At 46.4% G+C, this 25,361-nt stretch overlaps 1 protein-coding gene and 1 long non-coding RNA gene across 8 annotated transcripts in view; one reads left to right on the top strand and one right to left on the bottom strand.

The window, feature by feature from the left end:
* The window catches only part of LSAMP (limbic system associated membrane protein), a 1,035,828-nt gene that overhangs the window by 963,766 nt on the left and 46,701 nt on the right, over positions 1–25,361 (top strand). The gene's annotated exons all lie outside the window — the stretch shown is intronic.
* On the bottom strand, positions 9,818–24,201 carry LOC135579502 (uncharacterized). The gene is made up of 3 exons (XR_010472690.1): positions 23,793–24,201; positions 11,358–12,531; positions 9,818–10,631 (listed from the first exon to the last, which is right to left on the bottom strand). It is a non-coding gene; the product is annotated as an uncharacterized LOC135579502 (long non-coding RNA).

Raw genomic sequence — 25,361 nt, 5'->3', positions numbered from 1 at the left:
TTTTAGCTCACTGTACCAGTCTCATTGTCTGCACGCCTTCAGCAACAAATCCAGGCGCCTTACTAATCCGAAGTCCAGCTTTACAGGGCAGGGAGGGTCCTCTAAAATAATGTCATCCTTCTGCATATAAAATCATCAGAGCTTTTTGATGTGTTTTGTCTTAGGCTTTTGCAAGGCTCATAGAAAAGGTGGAGCAGGAATTCTTTCCCTTTCCTAATGGGAAAGAATTTCCCTTTCCTTCTCCTCCTCCTGAGGGGAGAAATATTGCAGCATAACAGTTCAACATACAGAGAACTGGAAATTCTGCCATGAGCAAAGGACTTTTTTGGGGGGAGGGAAAGAGATATTTCTCTGGATAGCTGCTTTGCATCTCCTTAGTGGTTTGAGGCTGGGAATGGGATGTTATGGATGGAGAGAGTCAGGGTATTCTGTCTAGCGCCAGGCTACTAGATTAGCTACCGTGGCTGCAATGCCAGAAGACCTGAGCATCAGTATTAGAAACCTCACCCCAGTGTCTGGAGCCCTTTCTGGAGATATTTCTGTGTTCTTGTGGACTTCCTTGGGAACAGTATGCTTTGCAGAGAGCCTCAGTTTTGCTTTATTACTTGATTGTATGTGAAGAGCTTATTTAAACATGAGTAACAATAACCATGTAATTAACATTACGTTTGTTATCATCCAAGTCCTGTATTGACAGCTGATTTTTGGCACAGGTGCTGATATGCAATTAAAAAAAAAAAAAAAAAAAAGAGTAGACTGAATGAAAATTTACCTGTTGGAGTTTTTTTAATATTTCAGCAGTACAGAAAATTAGTGGTACCATACTCTCTCTTTCTTGGGACTTAGATGGAAATCCAGGAAAAGCTAGTCAGTCTGAATACATTTTCTAAAAAGAGTTCAAGTACTGGGGCTCAGGATTTCCAGAGCATCTCCTTTTCCTTTCAGGCTCCAAAAGTAGGAATCATTTTGTAGCCCAAGGTGTGCTGCCCTTTTTGACCTTCTGGCCTGACTACAGCAGAGACACAAAGAGTGGGCTGATCTTGAGAAGGTTCCCTCCTGTGTGAGCTGGGCTGGTCAAAACCTTCTCCCTGACACCAAACCAGCTGGTGGGATTGAAGAAGCAGAGTCACAGAATCATTTTGGCTGGAAGACACCCTCAGGATCATCAAGTCCAACCATAACCCAACTCTAGCACTAAACCTTGTCCCTAAGAACCTTGTCTAAATACCTTTTAAACACCTCCAGGGATGGTGACTCCACCGCTTCCCTGGGCAGCCTGTTCCAATGTCAACCAAGGAAAGTGCACCACAGCCCAGAGCAGAGTCTGATGGTCTTCAGCATGCTGCTGCCATGCACTGAACGGCAAGGTGGAGTCAGCCTGTGTTTCACCTGACCACCACCTGTCTGGAAGGACTATGATAGTCCTCAGTATTTTAAGGAGGGTAATTCTTGGCTGTGCTGTTAGGTGTGTCTCTCTGGCCTAGGGTCACAGCCAACAAGGTGACGAGGGAGTGTGAGAGCAAGACCACCGGTGTATACCTAGGCCTTTCAGTAATAGGCTGCACAGAAATGCCTGGGAGAATGGAAGTTAAAGTGAAAACGAGTTTCTGTGTCTACAATGGAGAGAAACAGCTAGATAAGTGTCCAATCAAGCAACAATAGAGTAGAAAGTATTTCCCCTGGGCTGCAAGGAAAGTGCTTAGGAGATGGAAAGACATCCAGACAGGCAGCAGCAGCAGCTTTCCAAGCATTCTGGCCTTTCTACTTCTGCTGCATGGGGAGGTGGCAGCCACAGCCAGCCTACAGGTCATTCCCACTGGGGCCCCTCCTTCTCCAACAGACCTCAGTCTTACTCCATCTCTTGCCTGCTTGCTACCATGTAGTTGTCTTCTGGGAATCCCCTTGCCGAGGCTGAATGTGGAAGCAGTCTGGATGGTGTATTGGCTAAAGGATTCCTGAGGTTTGGAGGTGGTTTTTCTCCCTCCCACTTGTTTTCCTCTGCTCATGCTCTTCCGTTTACCCTTCCTAAGCCAAATGGCTCCTGCTTGCAGAAAAGTGGTAGGTACTGCACACACAGCAGGAATCCCCCTGGGGAGCCGTGCCAGCTGACATGCTATACCATCAGGAAAGAGCAGGCCAGTGCACTCAATGCTCCTGCATAAAAAATGAATTGTACAATATTTTATTTATCAAAATTCCATTCTTTTTTTCCCCTCCATTTTTCAATATTGCTATCCAGCACCTGTCATAGTCCTTTGCCAGTCCCTCCACCCTGAGTGCTCAGGTCTACTTTAAAAAGTTTTCAGACCTCGCTTTTAACTGAGTTGTAGAAAAATCAAAACCTATGGGATTTCCCACAACCTCTTTGCAGCCTTTCTGCTGTTTGGCGTGTGACCAGAGCAGTCCCTCTCCAGAGCAAGCAGGGAGGGTATTAAATAAGGGACTGGGGGACTGACCCAGTTCTGTTCAGTTATTCATTTCCTTTAGCGCTGCTGGTGTTCACCTCTAGAGCAGTTCTCTGAACAGGGTGAGAGGGATACATAACCATACATGAGTGTGCATGGTTCTGCACAGAGGTCTGCCTAAGCAAGTATGTTCTTGTGGTTTTAACCATGAGTGCCAGAAGTCTTTGGGGAAAAAAACTAAACAAAACAAACAAAAAAAACCAACAAGAAACACAACACCACAAAATCTGATGTCAGTAAATAGGAACAAAAAACACGCATTTAACATCAGCAGACTGGGATGAAAGAAAACTCTTGCTACAGAGCCTCAAGATAAAAAAGAGAGACCTCTTTACCTAATGCCTCCTGCTGAAAGCTTGACTACAGATACAGGGTTTGCATTGTGCTCTCTCCACTGGAAAGCTGGAATGCTGCTGTGCTTGTCAGGGGAAAAGGGAGATGGGATGAAGGCCCTGCTGATAACAGTGGCCTGTTCTAGCCTCCCAAGTCATCACTATGCACTGAAACAGAGGAAGAGAGAGGCAGGCCCTGTGCTGCGCAGCTTGTACTAGAAAGGAGGAGATAAGTCAGAGATGAAAGGGAATGGTCCATCCTAGTAGCTCAAATAAATTGCTGCATTCTTGTCAGCAAATTACCATTTTCTGCAACCACAACCTCCTCCTTCCTCCCCTCCACCTGATGGTTCCCCCTCCTTCTCGCTCTGCCTCTCCTGAAACCACTTCCAGGTTTGCCTGATGCTCCATTATGTAGCATCACCTGAGCATACTGAGAAACATATGGCTGTGATTTGTGACTCATTACTTGATAGGCCGGAGATCAGACCTGCTCCCTGGAGTGACCTATGCTATCCTCTGCATAAAAGGGACATGCCAGCAGCTCTGCTTCAGCACCCCTCACTCTCTCTCCCATGACAGCAAGGTTTTCAAGAGGACAAAAAAGATGCAATTTGTCATGGGCAAAGATGGCCTTACCGTCACCTTTTGTGCTTTCTTTGGGATCAAGAAACTTATCTTACATGTGTGCCTCCATCTTTAGACCGTCTCTGCACACTCCCCCATACAAATCTCTCCTGTTCTCCCTACACCTCCCACAGATCCATCTCTCAGGGCTGGTGGTGCAACTGCTCCTCTCCAAGGCCATGGGCAGCTGAGTGCAACCAAGTACCATTTGGGCACAGATAAACCCAGTGTGTGGGACATAGAGGTGACTGGGGACTGAGGAAATGGTTGCCTCGAGGGTGTAATTCATGTAGCTCCAGGAGCATGTGTACACGTGTCTGGGTGCAGGGGCTCACTTTGGGGCTCCCTGTCAGAAGCACAGGAGTGCTCAGAAGGAGGATGCTGCTTCTCCTTCACCTCCTGCTAACCATGGCTGGGAAGCAGCAAGGTTGCTGACAGAAGTGTCCAAGGGTCATGAGGAAAGGCCAGGTATGCAAAGGACAGCAGATAAAAAATGAACATGGGGTGGATTCAGACTTCCTTTAGCTCAGTCGGGGTTGTTCCTGATTTCTGATTTGATTTTTTGCCTTTGAAACCCCAGGACTGGGCAGATGTCTAAGCCGTGTGTCCCAGGCTGTCACTGACTAGTTGCCCTCTAAAGCTTTCCATCACAGGAGATGTCAGAGCTGTGTTTCAAGCCAGCTAAAGCTGAACAGATATCTGCTCTAATGCAGATCCAGTCCAAGAGGAGGCAGCATGCAGACGCTGGCTTTGAGAAGGCCAGCAGAGCTGTGCTGTCCAGGCATCACCCATCAGAAAGCACTGTAGGGAGCAGCATATTGTTGCTGACTGAGAAAAGGGCACGCAACTCCTTATTTGCCATATGCCAGTCCAAGACACTATTGGAGAGCCATCTGTGGGTCTGCACCCAGTTAGTGCTGCCTCAGCCTCTCCAAGCAAAAAGACAGGCTTGGAGTGATGACTACGGAGAAAATAATTACAAAAGGAAAACAAACAAACCGAAAAAAATGCTCAGAGCTGCTGCAGCACTGTGCAGTCTGTTCAGGAAGGCTATCATGTCAGAGCAGAGCAGCATTTGACCGATGGAAGCTGATTTGTGTTACTGAAAGAACATGTAATGTCATATTGGATAATATCATCCCTTTCTCTGTGTCTGGGTAAATCTCTGAGCTTTTGATTTCCCTTGGCTTATCCTGCTGTGACACTTCCCACGCAGTGGCATGGGATAAGCTCCCTCACCTCTATGCTGCTTGAGGGATGATTTTTTTTTCTTTATCAGAACACACTCCAGAAAGACATTGGATACTGGGCTAAATCTGCCCTCTTAAGATTTTACTTAGAAAAAAAAAAAAACAACAACACAAACAACAATGTGAAAGCTTTTAAAAAGCTTAGAGAGATAGTAGACATGACTGCAGAGCTGTGCTCCTTGGCCTTATCTCCCGGGTGTTGCTGGCTGCAGTGCACTAGCTAGCTGCAGCACCTGTGGGAGCAGCTGCCCTCAGCCTGCAACAGTAACGCCACCAAAACACCAAAGCAAAACAAAAAAACACACAAAAAAACCCCAAAACAACGAAACAAACAAATAAAACAAAACCAAAAAAACTCCACAGAAATGTCAGAAATTATGTTTACGACTGCACTGCCTGTGCCAGCTGAGCTGAGCTGCCCTGTGAGGAGCCACAGGCAGCAATGGCAGCCGGTGCATGATAAGGGATACAGAACCAAAGTCTCACTGGGAACGCATCAGAAAGGGCTGTCTGGCTGGAGGAAGTAGCAGCACAGCCCTTTCTGCAGCAGGCTAGGCACAGCCAGCTGAGGGGCAGGTGACCCTGGATCAGGCTCCGAGCAGGATCATCTGGGAGAATCACAGTTTTCCTGCTGATGGGAGTAGGTTTTGTCCAGCCTTGCTTGCAGATGTTGTTCTTGTTGCTCCTCACCAGGGAGGAAGCGTAGGCAGCCAGGAGAGCAGAGTTATGTCTGTCACCATGGGAAAGGGGATGGGAGGACCATGCTGAGGGCAGGCCTTGGTAAAGGGCTGTGGATCCGCAGCGTGCACTCGTTGAGACACAGGAGGGTCTGCAGTGGCGATGCTCTCCATCACTCTGCCACACATGAACTGTTAGAGCCCGCAGCTTAGTGCCATCAGGCAGAGATGAGATGCGATTGGCCTGTGTCAGACTCAGCATGTAGTGTGGCCGTCTTCTTGGGACAGGATATTGTGATGCCACCAGCTCAAACCTCTGCCAGCAGCTGAGGGTGCAGGAGCGCTGTCACCCTGACCATCACACAGGGGCTGTTTCAAACATGCTGGCATTGCCCAGGCTCTGTTGTCCAAGCTGGGCTCTCAGCCTGTGGCACTGGCAGATCAGAGCCATTTTACTGGCTTGAGACTAGGATGAGTGTCCCCCTGAGGTACTTCTCCCTCTCCACTGACTGCACAGGTACCCTAGATACCTTGCTTGCGCCAAGCATGTTGTTTTTGGAAGCCAGCGGCGAGACAGTCCTCAGGTTCTCTGTACTCTCCTAGGTCAGGGCTTGTACCAGGTGTGGAGGGAGCTTGTGGAAGCTCACCATGGGCAAAGGATGCAACCCCTTCCCACTGCTATCTGCAGTCCTCCCAAGTGAAGGGATTCAGTCTTCCCTTCCCTGTCTGCCTGATCTTCCAGCTGTCCCCTCCCCTGTGCCAGCGGTGCAGCTGCAGGGCAGAGCAGCTCCTTAATGCATAGCTCAGGTAGGAATATCCACGCTGCTTTTTCAGGGGCAGCTGTGAGGAGGGTGGCATATGTCCCTCATTCTTCTCCTCTGGTGCCTCTGGCAGGCGGAGCACTGTTGCATTACGCCAGCATTTAAGAAATAATAATAATTAAAAGCTTTCTGATGAACATGGTTAATTTCCTATTCTAAAAAGCTGCTAAGGCAGCACCTTTTGTGCATTAGCATATTTGCAAGGTTAATGTAGTGTACTTAATAAGATAAATAATGCTTGTCATGATATTTCAGGCCAATTTTAAGGGGAGGGAATAAAAAAATATTTTGCTTAACATCTTAAGTTTTTGCCTGGTCAACTTTAAGTTAGCTGCTGAGCTACTGCTGAGTGTTGAGGAATGTTGTTCACTTTTCCCCTTGGCAGGTGCTCACTAGTACTTGCAGAGGGTGAAAGGAGACTGTCAAAGCACAGATGGCACAGGTGAGCTTGAAGTGGGCTCTTGGTGACTGCTGTGATAGACATCGCTTTGGGAACATAGTTAGGAAGGGCATTGGGAAGGCAGCGAAGCCCTAACAGGCTGAAGGAAAAGGATGTGGGATGAGGGACAACATCTGAGTGGGCAGGAGGAGGCAGCAGTACTGACCTGCAGAAGAGGGTCTGAGGCCACAAGAAGGGCGAGCAGATGGCAGCAGTAATAAACCAGTGATTGATGCAATGGGACCACGAGGCTGGAAGAGGTAGTGGGGGCTCTCTCACCAACTCAGAACTCTTCGACTCTTCTTTTTCTTTTGTTTTTTTTTAAGGTCCTACTTCAACCCTTAGCTTAATGTTTTATTTTCCTCTGAATGTCTAGAACCAGGGAGGCACTTGAAAAATTCCCATGTAAGACACTATGGGCCATGGGAGACAATCATAAACCTGCTTGCTAGCTGCCAGCCCTGGGCAAGTCTCAGGTAATGATTAGCAGAGAGCCCTTGTCTTCCTAATGGTTTCTTATGCCTCCTCTTCTTCAGAATGATTACTTTCTTAGGCTTTTTAATAATATACAGTAAAAGAAGCTGCATCCTTAGATAAATGAGGCCACAGTGGGCAAGGAAAAAAGAGGTGAGAACTTGCCAGGCAAACGGTGCAGGGCATCTGGCTTGCTACTCCCACATGCCCTTCTTTTCTCTCCAGTCCTCCCCCTGACCAGTAACAAAGACCAACCAGCTCATTATTTTTTCATAATGATGAGGAGAAGGAGGGAGAAGCAAGCCAACAAAGCTGATGGTATTTGCTATATACAAAATTAATAGATAAGCCACACAGATACACGCTACAGTGAAAGGATGGAAGGATGGGTAGATATTTAGCCAGCACGGAAGGCTAGACCAGTATGATGTGGGAAGAGAACGACAGCAGAGGCAGCTGAAAGATGAGGGGGCAAGGGAGGTGGAAGAAATAAAGAAGGGAAACTGTAATGCACAGTGGGGAAAGAAAGATACAGTAAAAAAAATGACAGAGTGAGAGAGATACAGGTGAGGAATAAGGAGGATGGATAAATAGATACAGCAAAAAGACAGGTGGATGAGCCTGGCAGAGGAAGGAATAATATGTTGTTGTAGGTGTCCAAGGGGGGAGGTAGTGAAGGGGTGGAGGACCAGCTACAGTGGGTAGATTGATTTTGATGTTAGCTATATTGCAGGTCAAACACAGTCCTCACACCACATCGACTCCACATCTGTTTCTTCTTCCACCTGCCTGTCAGCCCCCTGCTGTGTCCTAGATTTTTTCAGCCAGAGCACCTCTCAGGCTCGGCACCGACTGTCTGTCAGCCCCAGGGTGGGGGAGACAGGACTATCAGGTGAGGTGTGTACCAGCCTGCGTGCTCTGCAGCACCGATGGACACAGGGTCATGGCAGCCTTACGGAGCTACAGCTGTTGGGAGGGTGAGCACCTCACCACCAGCATCCCCCCACTTTGGGTGCCACAGTATAAAAGGGTTATAAAGCCAGTGGAGAGTGTCCAGAGGAGAGCTACAAAATTGGTGAAGAGTTTGGAGGGGAAGCCATATGAGGAGCGGCTAAAGGCACTTGGTTTGTTCAGCCTGGAGGAGACTGAGGGGAGACCTCATGGCAGCTACAGCTTCCTCACAAGCAGAGGAGGGGCAGGTGCTGGTGACCAACAACAGAACTCGAGGGAATGTCAGGAAGATGTGCCAGGGTTTAGGTTGGACATTAGGAAAAGGTTCTTCCCCCAGAGGGTGGTGGAGCACTGGAACAGGCTCTCCAGGGAGGTGTCACGGCCCCAAGCCTGACAGTGTTCAAGAAGAGACTGGACAACACCCTCAGACACATGGTGTGAACTGTGGGATTGTCATATGCAGGGACAGGAGTGGGACTTGATGATCCTTGTGGGTCCCTTCCAACGCAGGACATTCTATGACTCTATGATCTCCTGGAGCAAGGAAGGCAGGTTGGTGCTGGAAGCCTGTCCCTCAAAGGCAAAAAGGCTTTGAGCGTAGCACCCAGTTTCAGAGACACATGGGGGTAAACCTGAAAGGCTGGCTGTATGTGGGGCAAGCCATCCCAACCCACACAGCATCTGTAAACTGGAGGTTTTGTCAGCCTGTGTCACTGTTTAGCACAGTGCAAAGGCTTTCCCAGCAGCTCTGCAGGCTTAGCCTCCCCAGGTGCGTTGTTGCTGTGGATTTGGCCTGCGACGATGTCTTGTATCAGACCAGCAGCTGGTTGCCTTGTGCTAGAGAGGGAGACATTTCTTCAGCCTCACCTCTGCAAATGACATCGCTTAGCTGACCCCACTGTGCTGTGGGGATTTTGCCCCACCCTGGGCTGCTGGAACCAGATGCCAACCTGGGGGAGGCCAGTGTGGTGCAGCACGTGCCCTTGACAGCAGTCTTGGAGCCCACCAGCCCACCTGGCTGAGATGCCTTTTTTTGTCCTCCAGCACATGGCAGGCTGCCCTTAACATTGAGCCTGCTGCCTCTGCAGTGACACAACCTGTTATAGTCTCGGAGCAGCCTCTTAAAGAAGGAAAGCAAACCAACCGCCCTGCCTCCATCCCAGCTGATGGTTTCTGTCTCTGTCTGAGGTGTCACAAACAAGCAGCAGCACTTACAACTTCAAAAGAGCTTTGCTTCCCTACCTGAGCCCTGAGCAGCTCTGCAGGGCTCTGGCAAAGGCAAGCCCACCCTGCCTGTGTGCCAGGCAAGGCAGGAGACATCTCAGTGCATCCCAGTACCTGGGCAGGTGGAGGAGAGGGTTGGGCTGCCCTGGGAGTTTGGGTACATGGTGACAGACATGTGCTGTCTCTGGGGCTGCCAAGCTGAGTGTTGCTCACAGCTTTCCTGGGGGAGAAAATACTCTGTAGATTTCAAGTGTCTTCACATGTCCATGCACTAGAGAGTATTTCTTCTGCTTCTCGTGTTCAACCCTGTCACAATAGATGCCTCAGACTTGAGCAGTCTGTTTGAACTACCTGCTGTTCAGAAATCTTGAGGACACAGCTGAAGCTCTTTGCTACTGAAACCTTTCTTCCAAACCTTCCAGGGCCAGATAAGAGGAGCATCCAGGCTACTTTCTTGTTCTAGGAGAGCAGGCAAACTCCCAGCTGCCTCTGGAGCCGTTGTGCATGCTGGGGTGGATGAAGGATACTGAAATAGGGGCATGTGGTTGTCCTGCACTGCAACAAGTCAGTGATAAACCTAGGTTGCATGGGAGGTGGGAGTTCTGTCTCTGCTTAGGAGATCTTAAAGGATTTCTGTTTTATAGGAAATCCTAGTAGTGGCTGGTCTGATTTTTATCCATTAATCTCTGTTTTACTGTGTGAGTACACACTCACACAGCAGCATGTATCTCTTTCTATTTGGGTCCCATTTCCTTACCTTACAGAGGTAAACACTTGCGTATTTCTCTTACCCTCACAGACCCAGTGGAACAAAAGGTGAATGAGATTTTCTTTCACCTTGTGCATCATCATCAGAAATATCCCTTTTACCAATGGCAGGATTGTTTCTGCTGGGAATGATGGACGAGGCAGATGGAGTCTTCTCTGATGAACCTCCTGGCATTTGAGAAAAGCATTCTTTGCCTTGCAAAAATGAGGGAATCACACAGGGAATCTATTCCACCATCTCACTTTTGCAAACAGTCTGCTGTCTATAATCAGGATTTTTAAAGGAGAGGGAATGAAGTTCCTGAGGCAGACAATGATGAGAATCTCTGCTCTGATAATTTTTTTGACGTGGAGATCACAGAATAATGAAGTTGCAATGCTCAATATTTATTCTTTTAAATAGGCTTTAACAGCAATCGCTGGAATGTAGTGGGCATATGAAGTGTGAATCAGTGAGGGAGGTCATACCGATGATGTCCAGAATCAGAAGAAAGTCAGTATCTTGGAAACCAATCTGATTTTACTGCACATAAGCAGAGGTGGTCAGGTTTCTTTTTGCACTTGGCACAGTGAAGTATTGACAGCTCTCATGAACTCTCCACCCTAGGCGTAAATAATTACAAAGGGAATTGATTTTGAATCATGTTTTATATGTAGAAATGTACTACTTATTAAGTGCAGTGCAACATATGGTGTGGAGTGTGGCTACATTACCATTTGGGTTTGAATCCCAACCGTGCTTTGAAAGCATATGTCCCAGTCATGTCTTTGCTTTTGTTCCTATTGCAGGAAGGCCTCTGGGCATATGCTGTCTTTCTTTCTGGTAATGCTAAACCAGGAGATGCACAGGCTCACCAGCTGCTAATGGTGGTCAGCCCATGAGGCCTGAATAGTGCTAGTCCCAAGTGTTGGTAACATGGACACAGTGTTTGGGTGGGTAGGACCCTCAGGGCTCAAGGACTGAGCCTCTTAAAACCAAGTACTTTTTGGTGCAGTTTTAGCCACCTCGAAAAATATGAACTTGCCCACACAATCATTTAATCTTATGTTTTCCCTCACCATTGTCAAGTTCATGTCATCCGGACCTGCGTGAGGTTTGCACTGTGATCTAGACTTACCATTCACTGACTGCCTGGGGTTTACATTGGTCAGGTCAGAAGTCCTTAATGTTGACCCTACTTCCCTTGCACCAGCTGATAACTGCTATTTCCCCAGGGCACACCGGCAGAGCCTGGTGCTTTAGCTCTTTTAGGTGAGAAAAGGTGATGTGAAGAGACCCCTCTTACAGTGTGCTCCAAACATGGGGAGACTGATGCTTTTCCTGCTTACCTGCAGGGAGTTCTTCTGTCTAGGGCTCTTCAGCAGGAGAGCTCTGCAGCATGGCACCTTCTGCTTCATGGCTGGAAAACACCGCAGCCCTTGCTGTGTGGTGGTGGTCGCTCATCCATGTACCCAAACACAGCCCAGGCTCGAAAACTACCCAGGCATGGCCTTCCCTTCTCTGTGTCTGCCAGATGTTGTGTATTCATGGCCTCTGATGCCACATGCTGACAGCAAGAATCACCAGATACCCTGCCTGTTTGTTCCCTCGATGCTTCTGAAATGGTGCTCCCTCTAGTTCCTGCCAACACTGAGGGCAGTTGCTATTTCTTAGTGGTACCATTAGACCATCGTATTCTTTCTCATTTCCTTTTCCCAGCACTGCTGAGAGTTGCTACTTAGCTGGGATTTTCCAGATAGCCCGATGGAGTTAGCCATCCAGAGCCAGTGACTTTCTGTGCACAGAGAGCATCTAATTCTCTTAAAGCCCATGGCATATCCCAGTATTATTTCCTGTGCAGATGACTGCTACAAAGAAGCAATTAGGAAGATAACCGGTATCTTCTCTTCCTTTCTTCCATTTTTAAAGCTGCAGGGGAAAATGGCAGTATTTTGGTTAAAGATAAGTATAAACCAAACCCTAAGGTGTTGACAACCCAAAATACTTGCATGTTTCAGTTTTGAACTAGCATCTAGATTTGTATCTTGGATATGGTCCCTGGCTTTACTTCTTTGAATAGTAAATCTTTTTCACAGTTTGAACTGTGAATATAATTTAGCATTAATGTAGCGTGTATGTCTTTGATATGGCCGAAAGGAACAAGTTATGTATCTGGGTTGGAGCAGAAAGACATATCACCATGTTGGCAGGATCTTTACCACCGGAAGAGTAAGTCAGGGAATCCAAAATGCAGGAGACTTGGGGAATATTTAGATTTGAAAGCATAAAGTATGTACCTACGTCTAACGGTAGCTTCCTTAGATTGGTATATAGATCATGTGAGGTGTTTCAGGTATAAAAGTAGGGTGCTGCCTTAGCATGGTGTAGGAGGCAAAAGAGATCCTACAGTGAGGAATTTTCTGTGCTCACAAGATCTCCTCTCAGTAGGTGTCCAGAAATGATGAGATCCTGGTTCTGTTTCAAAGTTCCTTCTTGGATAGATAATTCTTCTTTTCTCTTCATCTGTGGAAGAAAGAGAGAGAAAAACGTTTTCACTGTATAAAATTGTTTATGGGTAGAAAAGTGAGCAGGAGGTCTCAGCATGATATAGTCCTGTTAACTGATAGTCTACTTTTCCTCCTGTTTCCTTGCTGGAGGAAGAAGGAAAGAATTAGCGCTCGCTATGTCTGAAGGGTAGAACTAATTATGACTGTGATTCATTATGGGCAAAACCAGCTAAACGTTCCTCTGTTATTTTTAATTTTGCATCTGAATTGCAGAGTATATGAAACCCAAGATAGGGTCTGGATTCCTGGGAACAACTTCATTTCCAAATGTGCATGTAGCAGAATTGCCAGGAATGGGAGAAAAGCTGCAGACAATCAAGTTTTTAAAGGATTTAGAAGCCTCTCCATTGTTTTGCAGTTAATCTCAACTGTTGATGGTGTGAGGCAGGGATGTCCAAGGTCAGAACAAGCCAGATCACTGAGGTTTGGTCAAGTTTGACCTGTTATTTTTTAATGTTGTCTGTATTTTGCTCAAGGACTGGCTAACTGTGCCTCTCCTCTTCATTTTTTTTTTTTCAAGGGGGTCACTATTATTATTACTACTATTGCTGTTATTATTACTAGTTTGCAGGGTTTTTTTTTTAGTCATCTGTTTTCAGCTCTCTTGAGAGCAATGAAAAGAAATCAAACTGCTTTTGTGAGTTGTGGCAGAAGAGTGCAAATAGATTGATTAAAAACGCTGTTTCTTTTTTTAATTTAAACAGAGCAGAGGCTTGTGGGTAATGTGCATAATGTATGCTTGGTGGTAACAAGCCACTGTGGGGAGAGGAGAAGAAAGCGAGGGAGAGAGAAAAAAAAAAGTGGAAATGGAGCCAATGTTGTTCTGCCTTTAAACACAAGATTGATTTTACATTTTCCCTGTGTGTCACTTTCATTACTAGCAAATTAATCCTTCTCTCTGAGGCCTGAAACTTATTTCTGGGGTTTCTCATAAGAAAATAGCTTATGGTGTGCTACCTATTCTTAAAAAGGGAGCTTGGGGCTTGGCTACATGAGGAAGTTGCACCCGTTTAACCAAAGGTGTAATTTAAAAATTGACCCCGTTATAGAGGTGTTACATAGCTGGCTTATCTGGATTTCTACTTTATATGAACCTGCCTATACTGACAGAAACACAACACTCTTGAAATGATATGAGAATGCTGACCAGAGGACAGGTAGCGTCACTTTAACTAAATCAATAAAAAGTTACCCTTTCACAACTGTCGCACCTTGTTCAGATCAAGAAGGCATATATGGAGACATGTGGCCTGAAGGGTCAGGCCCTCAGGAGCCCTCTTGAGAGGAGGTTGTGAGATTTTTCTGACACTGATACAGTTCTGCAGTGCAGTATTGCTTCGGAGCACAAGGGTCTGCTGGCTGCTGTAACCCATGGGGACTCAGAGAGCTTCCCGGCCTAATAAAAGGGCAGATTTATTGAACACTCCGTTTAGGCCAATGATTCCAGACAATTAAGTGGTTAAATCATTAGGCTGCCTGAAGCTACAACTATATTGCAAGCTGAGGAAACCATTTCACCACTGCTGGCTTTCTAGCAAGGGCATACTATGGGGCTGTTCTTTCTTCAGTCCTCAGGGCATGGCACCATGCACAGAAATTTGGATTTGCTTTGCTTCTACTTAAAATATCTGGCATACCTAAAGCGTAGATCACCTGTGCTCTCATAACAAAAGGGCTTGGGTTTCTTTTGGGTTTCGGTGGGGTTTTCTTCGCAAGTTGAGCTTTTTTTCATATCTAGGAGATACACATGTGTTATCATTTCTTTACAGTCATTGGTCAGTCTTGTCTTTGGGTGAATAACAAATCCTCCTGCAGCTCCGTTTTGACTTGTCTGTTTTGATGCCTCTGATAAAGCAAGAGGGCTGTTTCTGATTCAGCTCTGGCTCAGAAAGCTGGAGACTGACCCATACTTCCTTACCAAGGTTAACATTGGCACTTTTCATTTCCATTTGAGATGAGCAGGTGGGTCACAGCCTGTCCCAGTATTTGAGGGTCAGTTGCCAGGCCTGTCTGGATCCACAGTGCTATACCTCCCGCCAAAACAGGGCTATGGTCTGAGATCTCTGGTGACTCCCTGTTATCTGGGTTAGTGCAGCAGCAATTTTTCACCATCAGTTGCTGTCTCAGAATGCAGGTGTAAGAGTACAGTCTTTTGGGCTGACCTGAGCAGGGCCCTGCAGTCTTGTCGACAGCAGTGGCTGGTAATTAGCTCGGAAAGGGCGGGAAGAAGGGCTCCATCTTTCCCGTCACACAAAAATAGCCGCTCGCAGCCACAGTGAGGATTTGCTCCTATCAGTGAAAATCCAGCATGCTGTATCTGACCACGGGTCAGGTGTTTGTTTGGATTAACAAACAAAAGGGATGCCAGATGCAAGGAGGAGAGTAACTGCTTTTAAATCAAAAAGACTCTTATTTTTTCTTTTCCCTCTGAAAACTCTAGTGGCAGCGATTCAAGATGCTTAGGCTATGTTTCAGTGAAATCGGCTGCCAACTTCTCCTTTGCTGTGCGGTGGCCAACTCTGACGGAGGATCTGGTATGTGATTAGGCTTCTTAAGTGGCAGGTGGGGGAGCGCATCCACTTACGGAGTTATTGTTAAAATGAGGAGCTTTTGGGACTTCTCTGCAGGAACTCTGAATTGTTGGAAGCGTTCCATCTGATTTCTCAAAAATGCTCACTTATAGCCTGGAAAACTGCAGTCTTTACTGTGCCTTTTGGATTTAGTAGAGCCTTGAGCAAGCCATTGGCTTGTCTTTGAGCGTGTACTCGTTTAAATACACTCGTGCAGAACAAAAGGAAAGACATGGCCGGGCTGTATTCGTTTCCATCCTGACTGACTTAAAGTGAAGGGTGCCTGTGAGCATCTGTGGGACTTGTTATTGCTCACTGGGCAAGAGCTTGTCAGAAATGTTGGGCTGATGATCTGCTATGTGAACTGTGTGGTTTATAATTGACCTCTTTACTCCTGCCTTAGCGGAGGACAATCTTATTTTTTACGCTTCAAACAAGTGCAATTCAGAGTGAATAGATCTTCACACTGAGACCTCTCTTCCCTTCAGAATAACTGGCAAAAATTCCCCCAAATTATTTTCTGGGAAGAAGGACTCTCAGTTTGGATGCCTACTTGTAAGATTGTCAGTGGCATGGTTTTAGATACCCTGTACTACCCAATGGACTCCTGAAAGTATGTGGTATCTGATCGGCCTTGATTGTTGCATAAATGTCCCAGAAGACAGCAAAAGGAATGAGAATGCCCACGTAGCAGTAGATGTGTGGGTATCTGCATGGGTGTCGGAGTGATCTGTCTCTGGCTTGGTTTGGGAGCAAGGACTGGCGCAGGGCAGGAGGGAGGACACTGGCGGAGCTGGAGAACTCTGAGATTTGCCCCTAGTAGTGATGTTTGTACCTGGTATGGTATAAAGCTTGACTTTTCCAACTACCAAATGCATCAACTTTGTAGAGAAGGGAGAAAAAATAAAGGCAAATATCACAGAGACTGGAGGGGGTGGGGGAAGGAATGTTAGGCTGGTTTGCTTATCAAGAAACAGAACTGTACTGGGACACAATACAAAACTACAAGCATATTAATCCTACTGCCTTTCCAGCTCCAGCACCAGCTCTTTTCTTTTCCAGGTGAGGCATTATTGTGTTAATACTTGCACGGGGATGGAAGAAACGAGTCCAAATGCCCCTGTTTGAAACGTCCTATCAGTGCATAAAATATGTCTGCGGATTTGAGAATTATGCTGACTTCACAACAGTACATTTCAGATAAATAATTTATCTCCTGCAAACACATTTCTGTGCTCTTACACATTCATTTGTTTCTGGAAAGCAGCGGGGACGACGAGGAGACAGAAGCGATTGGTGCTCGCTGGGGAACTTTCCGGGGAGCCGCCTGTAGCTTGGGTGTTGTTGGCCGCTGGAGGTAGGGTTTTGTTCTCGCAGCCACCAGCTCCCACATCATAAATAAAGCCATTTTGGAAACAAGAGGCACCTTGAGCTAAAACTGGCATTTCTCACAATGCCAGCAGATCGAGCCAGCAACTGTTGATTTTAAATGTTTAATGAGCAATATGTTGCTGATTCTGGTAATAATGTTGTGTTTGCCTAACCTTTCTCGGTGTGCTCCCTTCTGCTCTATCACTGGCAAGTTTCCAGGAGCAGAGGAAAGGGAAAGAAAAAAACAAACAAACCAACAAACCCCACCACGAAGGGTGAAACAGGGCAGAGAGAAGAGGAAACCTGAATGACTTAAGGAGAAGGGGCATAAAAAGCAGGGGTAGAACTTAATTAAAAGGAAGAGATAGCAGCAGGATATTGATGCCATGTCAGAGCATTAAACTGGGGATTGCAGAGAAAGATTACTTTTCCCTGCAGAGATATTCTTATTCATACTGAGAGAATTAGAAAATAAAGGCTGGTTACTAGGAGGAGATGGACAGGAGGAGCTGTGTGGAGGTGAACCTCCAAATCAGTCAATCTCCTGAGAACAGTTCAGTCAGCTGGTTAAAAGCAGGTGAGCTGAAGGAGAAGCAGCGTTGTACAAATCAGTAAGATGCTCAGTTACTTCCATGTCAGGCTCATACAATGCTCACTCTAAAGACTGTCTCCAGTATGCTGTGTTTTTTCCAGTTTGTTTTTGTTCAACCTCAAAGCCCTAAGGGGTTCAGTAGAAGCCTGTCTGACACTGGGTTGTAGGTTGGCCATATAAAGGCTCATGAGCACATGTGGGTGTCTCAGGATGTGAAGGAGGCTTCCTTAACAGGTGGAGGTAGGAACATGCAGTGGAAATGGAAAAAAGGCCTCTTTTTTAGTAATAAATAGCAGCTGGTTTTGCTGCTGCGCACAGCCTAGACTAGACCCTCTCTTTACTGGTGTGGGTACTGACCATTGCTTACTGGAGAAGACCAAGCTCAGACTTAATTTATACCATGACTCTTGTGATTAGGAAAGCACAAGACTGAAAATACTGGAAGCTGAAGTCATTTGTCTTCTGAACACAGAGGTTTTGGGCAGCAGGGTCAAATGCTTCCCACTCCTGTGCCTTGGACCCTCCTCAGCAGGAGTTATCCAGAGAGTTATTGTGCAAAAACTGTGAAAGGTTTCTGTAATAAGTTGATTGGGCTCTTGAGTGAGACCAGGCATTTTCTCATCTTTTAATCATTACCTGTTTGGCTGATGTTTAAATCAATGACTGCAAGCCAAACCCTCACTGCCCTTTTAGGAAGCCTCCTCTTGTTTTACGTAATAGATTATTTATTGCTTCCATTGTATGTGCGGCACAGTACATATTGTCCAAAGGGAAATAGAGATACTAGGTCATACTTGGTGAAGGAGGATTTTTCTATTTTTAATGGGGTGTTCTGCAGTGCTTCTTATACTTTTATTTCCAGACTGCTGCACACAAATTGTGCTATAAAAAGTTGACCACATGCAAATATACCTGTAGAAAAGTGTGTGCTGAGACACTGTGGAATAGAAGTGGAAAGCAACAGAACACAAAGGATGTGTCTAAGAGCCGCCCTGCCAGAAAAAAAAAACAAATGGTCAGTGGTCTACAGGTCTACACAGACCCCTATCTTTCCTCCAGCAATGAGAGAGGTTTAAGAAGAAGGTAGTGTCCTTTATTTATATAACTGATTGATTAATTGTTTTTCCTTCCTCTATGACTTATTGCCTCCTGAAATTGCTTGCTTCCTTTTTGTCACGGAGGCACCCCACAGGTCAATTTAAGGGACAACAAGGTCCAAAAACAACTTTTATTGAACCGGTGAAAAACAGGGTTTTAGCACTCCAAAAGTGACTTAAATACAGGTTCGGATATCAGTTGAGGAAAATTAATGAGAGGGGCAGCCACTAATACAACAGTGTGCATGCACATGGCTTCACCCAAAACAATGCCGGAGCCGTCCCTGAGTCCCGGAGGAGTACACACTTGCCTGAACATGGTGCGGGATTATTTTTAAAGAGATACACGCACTCGTAGTGAGTACGGAAAGTGTACACTCGCGATTCCGCGAGGGTAAATTTATAATACACTCGCAATCCTGCGAGAGTTAATTTACTTACACGTGCAAGTGTGCACGGAATCCTACACGTGCTTACGTGGAAACACGGGAGGAAAATACACTCGCAATTGTGCGAGGAAATAATTTATACACGTGCTCGTATTGGGCACTGAAAGTTACGCGTGCGAGTGTGCACAGAAGGAAAATACACTTGCAATTGTGCGAGGAAATAATTTAAAGTACGCGTGCAAATGTGCACGGAAAGTTACACGTGCATATGTGCACGAAAAGTATAAATATACTCGCAATCCTGCGAGAAGTTTTACTTACACACGTGGCGGCGAGGCAAGCGGAGTCCCCATCCCGGGGAGGGGGCCTCTCGGCGGCAGCATCTTGCTCGTGCTCCGAGAGACCCGCGACAACGGGCGGAGTCTCGACGAGAATCCCGTTTTTATACTGGCTGATCAGATCTGACTGTAGGCATTCTAGAAGCTTCTCTGCACCCCCACACTGGCTGTGGGTGCCCCTGAAACCTTCAAACATCCCCCACACTGGGCGCGGCTCAGTGTGCCTCGGCACTCCCTTTCTCCTAATGGCCCTGGCCAGGGTGCTCTGGGGCCAAACAAAGGAAGCTGTTAACCTCAAGTAGCAGAGAAAGAGGGAGATGTGCCCACCCCTTCCATACTGAAGGAGGGAGGGGCGGGGGGGGGGGTGCATTCTGCCACACTTTTTAATAAGGTATATGTATTCCACACTACGTTTTCCAATTTTAAGAACAGGTGTGCATGGGATTGCTGGATTGACCTCTCTCTACTTTTTGCTCACTGTTTTACACCACTGTGATTTCTTCTGTTGTTTTCTTGCTTTCTTGAGAAATGGCCTCAGCATCAAAGCTAGTATATGCAAAAGATTTTTAATTAGCCTTGAGCTTTCCAGCAGGGTCCTCCAGTACAAAGAGACACCGTTCAAATCAAACACATCTTCAGTGGGTCATCTTCAAGGAAATTTCCAGCAGCCCAGCTTCCGTAAGTGAAGTTCTTTGCTGTTCTTTGCTGCCAACACCTCCCCATGATTTCTCTGTAGCTGTAGCATACTCAATCAGTTGTAGGGTGGGTTTTTCCTTCCTTTTTTTACCCCTCTCTGGTTCAATTCCCTACAGCTTCAAAGTAGAAGAATGAAATAATTCCCAACCATGTGGTGTGATATGGCATTGTCTCTCTTGGAGAAATCAGCACATGTGTTTATCATGTAACAGGCAACTATAGAAGCAAAACAAAGCTGCAAGTATAAGAACTCTTCTCCTAGGTGTTTCTCCAATACACCATTCCTCCATTAAAGTTTTTTGTCATTGCAGTAGCTCAACTGAGTTACAGTCAGGTTTTGGTCTTTTAGACAGATATATGAGTGGAAGGATAAAAGGTTTGGAAGATAAAAAGGAGAATAATAGGGGAAGGGAAGGAGAGAGAGAGGGTAAGAGAAAGAAATGAAAAGACAAAAAGAGATATGTGAACGGAAGAAGGGGAAAAAAGGGTGAGAAACTGGAAGCGGGGAGGTGTTAGGTCAAAAAGCAGGAGACATGATTCAGACCTCTGGGATAACAAGGTCAGAGACTTGTGACGTCTTCTTGGCAGGGCAGAGCCCCGTAGAATGCAGTATAATCTTTATCAGGGCCCTTCAGTTTAGGGGCATATAAATGGAGTGGGGTTTATTGTGAATTCTGGTTAATAACTTTCTCAAAGGGGAAAACTCCTGTATTCTCTTTGAAATGCGATTTCTTGTCTCATAAATTGAAACAGCTGCAACTGTTCCCTCTGCACACAATCTTTTTTTTCATCTTTTGCCTTTTTGCTGGGTGTATGCATGTGATTTTGCTTAATGATTTTTCCCTGCAGAAGGGACCCAGAATGTGGTGCTGTATACAGGTTTGTGATCAGTGTCTTTGCACAAGCACAAAAAAAAATGCCTTGGGCATTTTCTGCTTTTAGAGAAGAACAAGTGTTAGGCTATTAGTCTGAATCTAACTTAGACTGCATTTCTTGTGAGAAAACTCAGTAGGAATTTCTGCAGCCTCGTTCCCTAGAAAGACTATTGCCTAAGCTTAGGTTTAGTCTGTCACCTAGACTCCAGTCTTGGGGCTGGGAAGGCTGGTAGCACCTCCCCAGCTACCATGCAGAAAGCAGAGAAGAGAATATAGGTGAGCATCTCAACAGCCTGTGTTCATGCCTCAGCTCTTAAGGAATCCTCTCTTGCATGGGGCTGGTGATGGGAACTGCAGTGCAGGTGGGCAGTGCTATTCCTGCCTGGAAAGGGAAGCAAGACCATCTCCCTCTTTATGACTCTGAGCAGTGCTAGAGACTCTCTGCCAGCATCAATCCATCTGTGTCTCTCTGAGGGATCCTAACCCTCTACATCCCCTTGCCTTTTTTTTTTTTTTAATCAACTTTTCATATATACCTCCTGCTCTGTGTCTCATTTCTTTATCAATTTCCTTTTTTGTCCTTTTCCTGAAGACTCGTGCCTCACAAACTATCTTATTTATGCTTAAAAACAAACAAACAAAAAGCCTCCCTAGTTCTTCCCCTATTCTCCATTCTCCTTCCTTCTCTCTTCTTCCCTCTCCTTCCTGCTTGTGGCATCTGCCTGCATATGCAGACTCATACTGCCTGAAAATTGTCGGAGGACCTCTGCTCCTGAAGCAGTGAAAAACAGTCTGCAGGTGGATTTGCCATTTTAATGTAGCTAACACTCCTCCTCCCCTCCTTCGACTGTTCTGCAACTGCAGACTCCTGAGATTAGTGGCATAAAATCCCACCAGGATATTGACATAACCTATAAGCCAGGAAGTTGTTTTAATCAAACCCAGCATCCCGTTTGGAATGTCGGACTTAGAAATACAAGGACAGCAGTTTTGAAAACAGCTGAGAAATAAGGAAATAAGTGTTTGGGGAGAGGCAGTTTGAAATCCATTTTTTTTCCCCTATTATTTCAATACCTTATAGTATTTTTTTTCCACTGAGTCCTCACCTACACAGAGCGCTCAGATGGAATATTGGTATTGGAGAGGTGATAAAAAGGAATTCGATTGGATTGCTGGATTATTAAGAGGAGCTAATATCCAGTAAAAGTGTTGGAGGACCTCGGTCCACGAGACATGGATGATTACTGTGGATGAATTCCTGGTCCTTGGAGGGCAGGTGGGAGGGCACGATTGTCATGTTTCTCCCCCAACCCCATAAAAATTTAGAGCAGCCTTGGATAAGCCACTCATAAAATTGTCTGCTATGTTGCATTGAAAGCAGTGAACCAAAGAAAGAATAGAAGATACCCAAAACTATTCATTGGTCTCTAGCTCACAATCTCCACTTCTCTGTTTCTCTCTGTCTGCTCTTGAGTTTCTAAAGAGGCAATCTTTGTCAGCGTGTGACTGGCAGCCACAGATCAGCAGGGCGAGGATAAAGTATTGACAAGCCATTGCAGATGCTTCCACTGGCAAAGCTGATAAAGAGAAGGTGCTGCGGTAAAGGAGGGGTGACTGGATCCTACGTGCTGTGGTGCCAGTCAATATGCCTGCTGTCAATACAGTCCAGTGTTGCGGCACTTCTCTCTGCCAGGAGAGAGAGAAGTGGCCCATTTGCAACCTTGGTTCACGCGTACGGCGGCATGAAACGCGTATAAAGCATGCAGTTTGTACTTTAATGGTGATGAGAGACAGGGGGAGATTTCTGTCCCCAGCTGGTGATCAGTTTAGTCACTAAAGTATGAGGATTGATAGCACTTGTCACTATTAGCCCAGCTAATATAGCTACAGATGCTGCATTTAATCATATAAACTGTGCGGCGCAATTGCAGAACAAGGGCCTCTGGCCTGCATCACTGGAAAAGCAAGCAGAGCAGATTCCTAAAGGGCTGGTGCAGAATTACAATTGTCCTGCACTCTTGTGACAGCAAAAAAGAAGGTCGTGTCCTGCTTCTGCATGGTACTCAGTGTAAGGCTGTGTGTTTGTGTGCATGCATGTGTATAATTTGCTGTGTGCACATGAGAGAACAAAACGAAAGGATCTTGTGCATGAGTTCAGGAGTATGTGTGGGAGAAGGCAGAACTCCACTGCATATAGAAGAAAGGAAACGAGTGGTTGGGGCAGGAGGAGGTACCCAGTCCACTTTCTCTGTCTTTCCTAATGCCATATTCCTGACAACTGTGTGTTATCTGCAGTCAAAAGGAGAGTCAGAGCTTTTGAGATGTGGTGCTGCCCAGCAGCACAGCTTTGCAAAGCGGGAAGCAGCTTCCACACAACTAAGACCAGAGCCCTTCAACAAATGTTAGTAACACAATGAGGGAAAGTTAGGAAAGAAAACAAGGGGACATCTGGAATTTCTTATGGTGCACATCATCAAATGGCAGCCTCACTCCCTTTCTGCTGCCTTCCAGGAGTGTTTGACGCCAGCCACTAGAGGGTTTCAGTCATTAATGAGTCCTGTTCTCTTGTCCCACCTGCCAAAAGGTGCCTTGTGGCAGGCAAGTGTGGGGCTGCGTGGATGCAGGCACCACGCAACACTTGCAACAGCAGAGGCAAATGATGCTCTGAACTGCAATTCTCCAAAAAAGAGAGGGGGGCTCACTCCCATGTGATGTGCAGCTCTGCTCCCCACTCGTGAGACAGCAATGACACCCCTGTGCTCATCCTCTCATGCTTTCTCCCTGTCTGCCAGCCTTCCCCCATGCACATCCTCCTGTTAATGCTCTGTCATACCTTCAGTCACAGAATCACAGAGTGGTTAGTGTTGGAAGGGACTTCTGAAGATCACCTAGTCCAAGCCACCTGCTAAAGCAGGTTCACCCAGAGCAGATCGCACAGGAATGTGTCCAGGTGGGTTTTGAATGTCTCCAGAGAAGGAGACTCCACAACTTCTCTGGGCAGCCTGTTCCAGTGCTCTGGCAGCCCCAAGGTAAAGAAGTTTCTCCTCATATTCAGATGGAACCTCCTGTGCTTCAGTCTGTGCCAGCTGGCCCTCACCCTATCGGTGGGAACCACTGAAAGGAGTCTGGTCCCATCCTCTTGATACCCACCCTTGAGATATTTATAAGCATTAAGAAGATTGACAAGCATTGATAAGTCCCACCCCAGCACTTCCACGTGCATTTTTTCCAAAGCTGGTACATGTGCACAAACGTGTGCAGTCTCATCCCTGCATACTCTTTCACCCACCTGCATTTCCTCTGGCATCCCCGCGAGCGTTCACGCTGCTCTCCTTATGATGCCTGGCAGCTCTCGCCCACGTGCCCAGCTGGTGCTCGCCCGTGCTTGCCACGCTCTCACGTTCTCTGTCTCCGAATGCCCAGCCCTGTAACTCAGCTGTCATTAGTTCAGTTCAGTCATCTGTGTGTCCTGTCAGACACACATCTGCAGTTAAGTGGCCCAGAACAAGACTGGAATGTATCGGGGTTAAAAATGAATATGCCAGGAACGTCCCTCTTCTCTAAACTCTTGCCGTGATAATACAGCCCTCAAGGGGAAGGGTTTGTGTAAAGGCAGCTGGTTTGTGGCTCTTACTGGAGGAGAGCATGGGGGAGGAAAGTCCAGCCCAACACCTAGCCCTTCAGATGAAGTGACTTGTCAAGTATGCAACTGTGGCGGAGGTCTGAGAAGCAGTAAATTTAGCAGCACTCACTTCCACTGACAGCCTGTCATGTGCTTGAAACATAAATAGTGGTGGAGACAAATCACTGCTGTTTTCCTATTAAGCTTTGGCCCACTGGCCTCCTAGCTTACCAGCAGCATTTCTACCCAGACTGCCGGTGTGCCTCGTCTCAGGGACAGATGTGCCTCCTTGTTGCAGGCTTTGGGAGAGTCAGGACAGGAATTATCATGCTGTTATTTCCTCAGGTGTCCTTGATGTCTTGCTCGTTAGCTGATGAATTTCTCTCTCAGGCCATGTGCTGCTGGCACCTCCTCCCTCCACCCAAGGTTGAGGGAACATGGACCCTCTCCCTAGAGGGCTCATGGTTTTCACCCTTGCCCCTAGTTTCTTGCACATAGCCTGGCAAGGTCATGCTGATGGAGTAAATGAGGCACTGATTTGAATAAGGGAGTAGAGGTGAAGTTTTCCAGTGCACCTGAGTGACTCGCAAGCACAAATGCCATTGAAAGCCACTGGGTCTTGTCCTGTTAAAGCATTTAGTGGCTTTTGGAAACCCTGCTTTCAAGCATTAATTATTATATAACCATTTAATAAAACATGCCATCAGAAGCTCACATTAATCTTCACAGAGATGAGAAATGTCCCTTAGTGCTCTAAATTGAGGAACCAGGAGCAAATGGACTCAGCATATATCCCCCTTTTCCCTCTCTCTTATCAGTTTTAATTCCTCTTCCCCTCTCTCCTCAAGGAAGATAAAATCACGCCAGTGATTAAGGTGGCCTGTTCTGCGTTGGTTTAATTAAAACAACTGCTTAAAACTCTCACCGGTGTGCAGTCGCAAAGGCACTCTAATGAAACCTCTGCCTCTTCAGAAGATTTGAGGAAAGGAGCCAATGAGTCATCAACATAAAATGGATGGCTTTTCATGCTTTCTCAGGTCTTTGGGCTGCCTCTGTCTCCTGTTGGGGCTGGGAGCTTGTGTCAGAGGAGACAAATATGTTTGGGGTGGCAGGAGGGATGGGGAAGGCAACTTACCTTGTCGATTCCTGTCTATGTGGTAACAAGTGGATGCAGAGAAGTGAAGCCCAGTGAGACACTTCTGAGCGACATGGTTGGCCATGGTCTTCTCATGCCAG

This window comes from Columba livia, chromosome 1, assembly GCF_036013475.1.
Source record: "Columba livia isolate bColLiv1 breed racing homer chromosome 1, bColLiv1.pat.W.v2, whole genome shotgun sequence".
In the NCBI taxonomy this organism is placed as follows: Eukaryota; Metazoa; Chordata; class Aves; order Columbiformes; family Columbidae; genus Columba; species Columba livia.
This window is presented reverse-complemented; position numbering and strand designations above follow the sequence as displayed.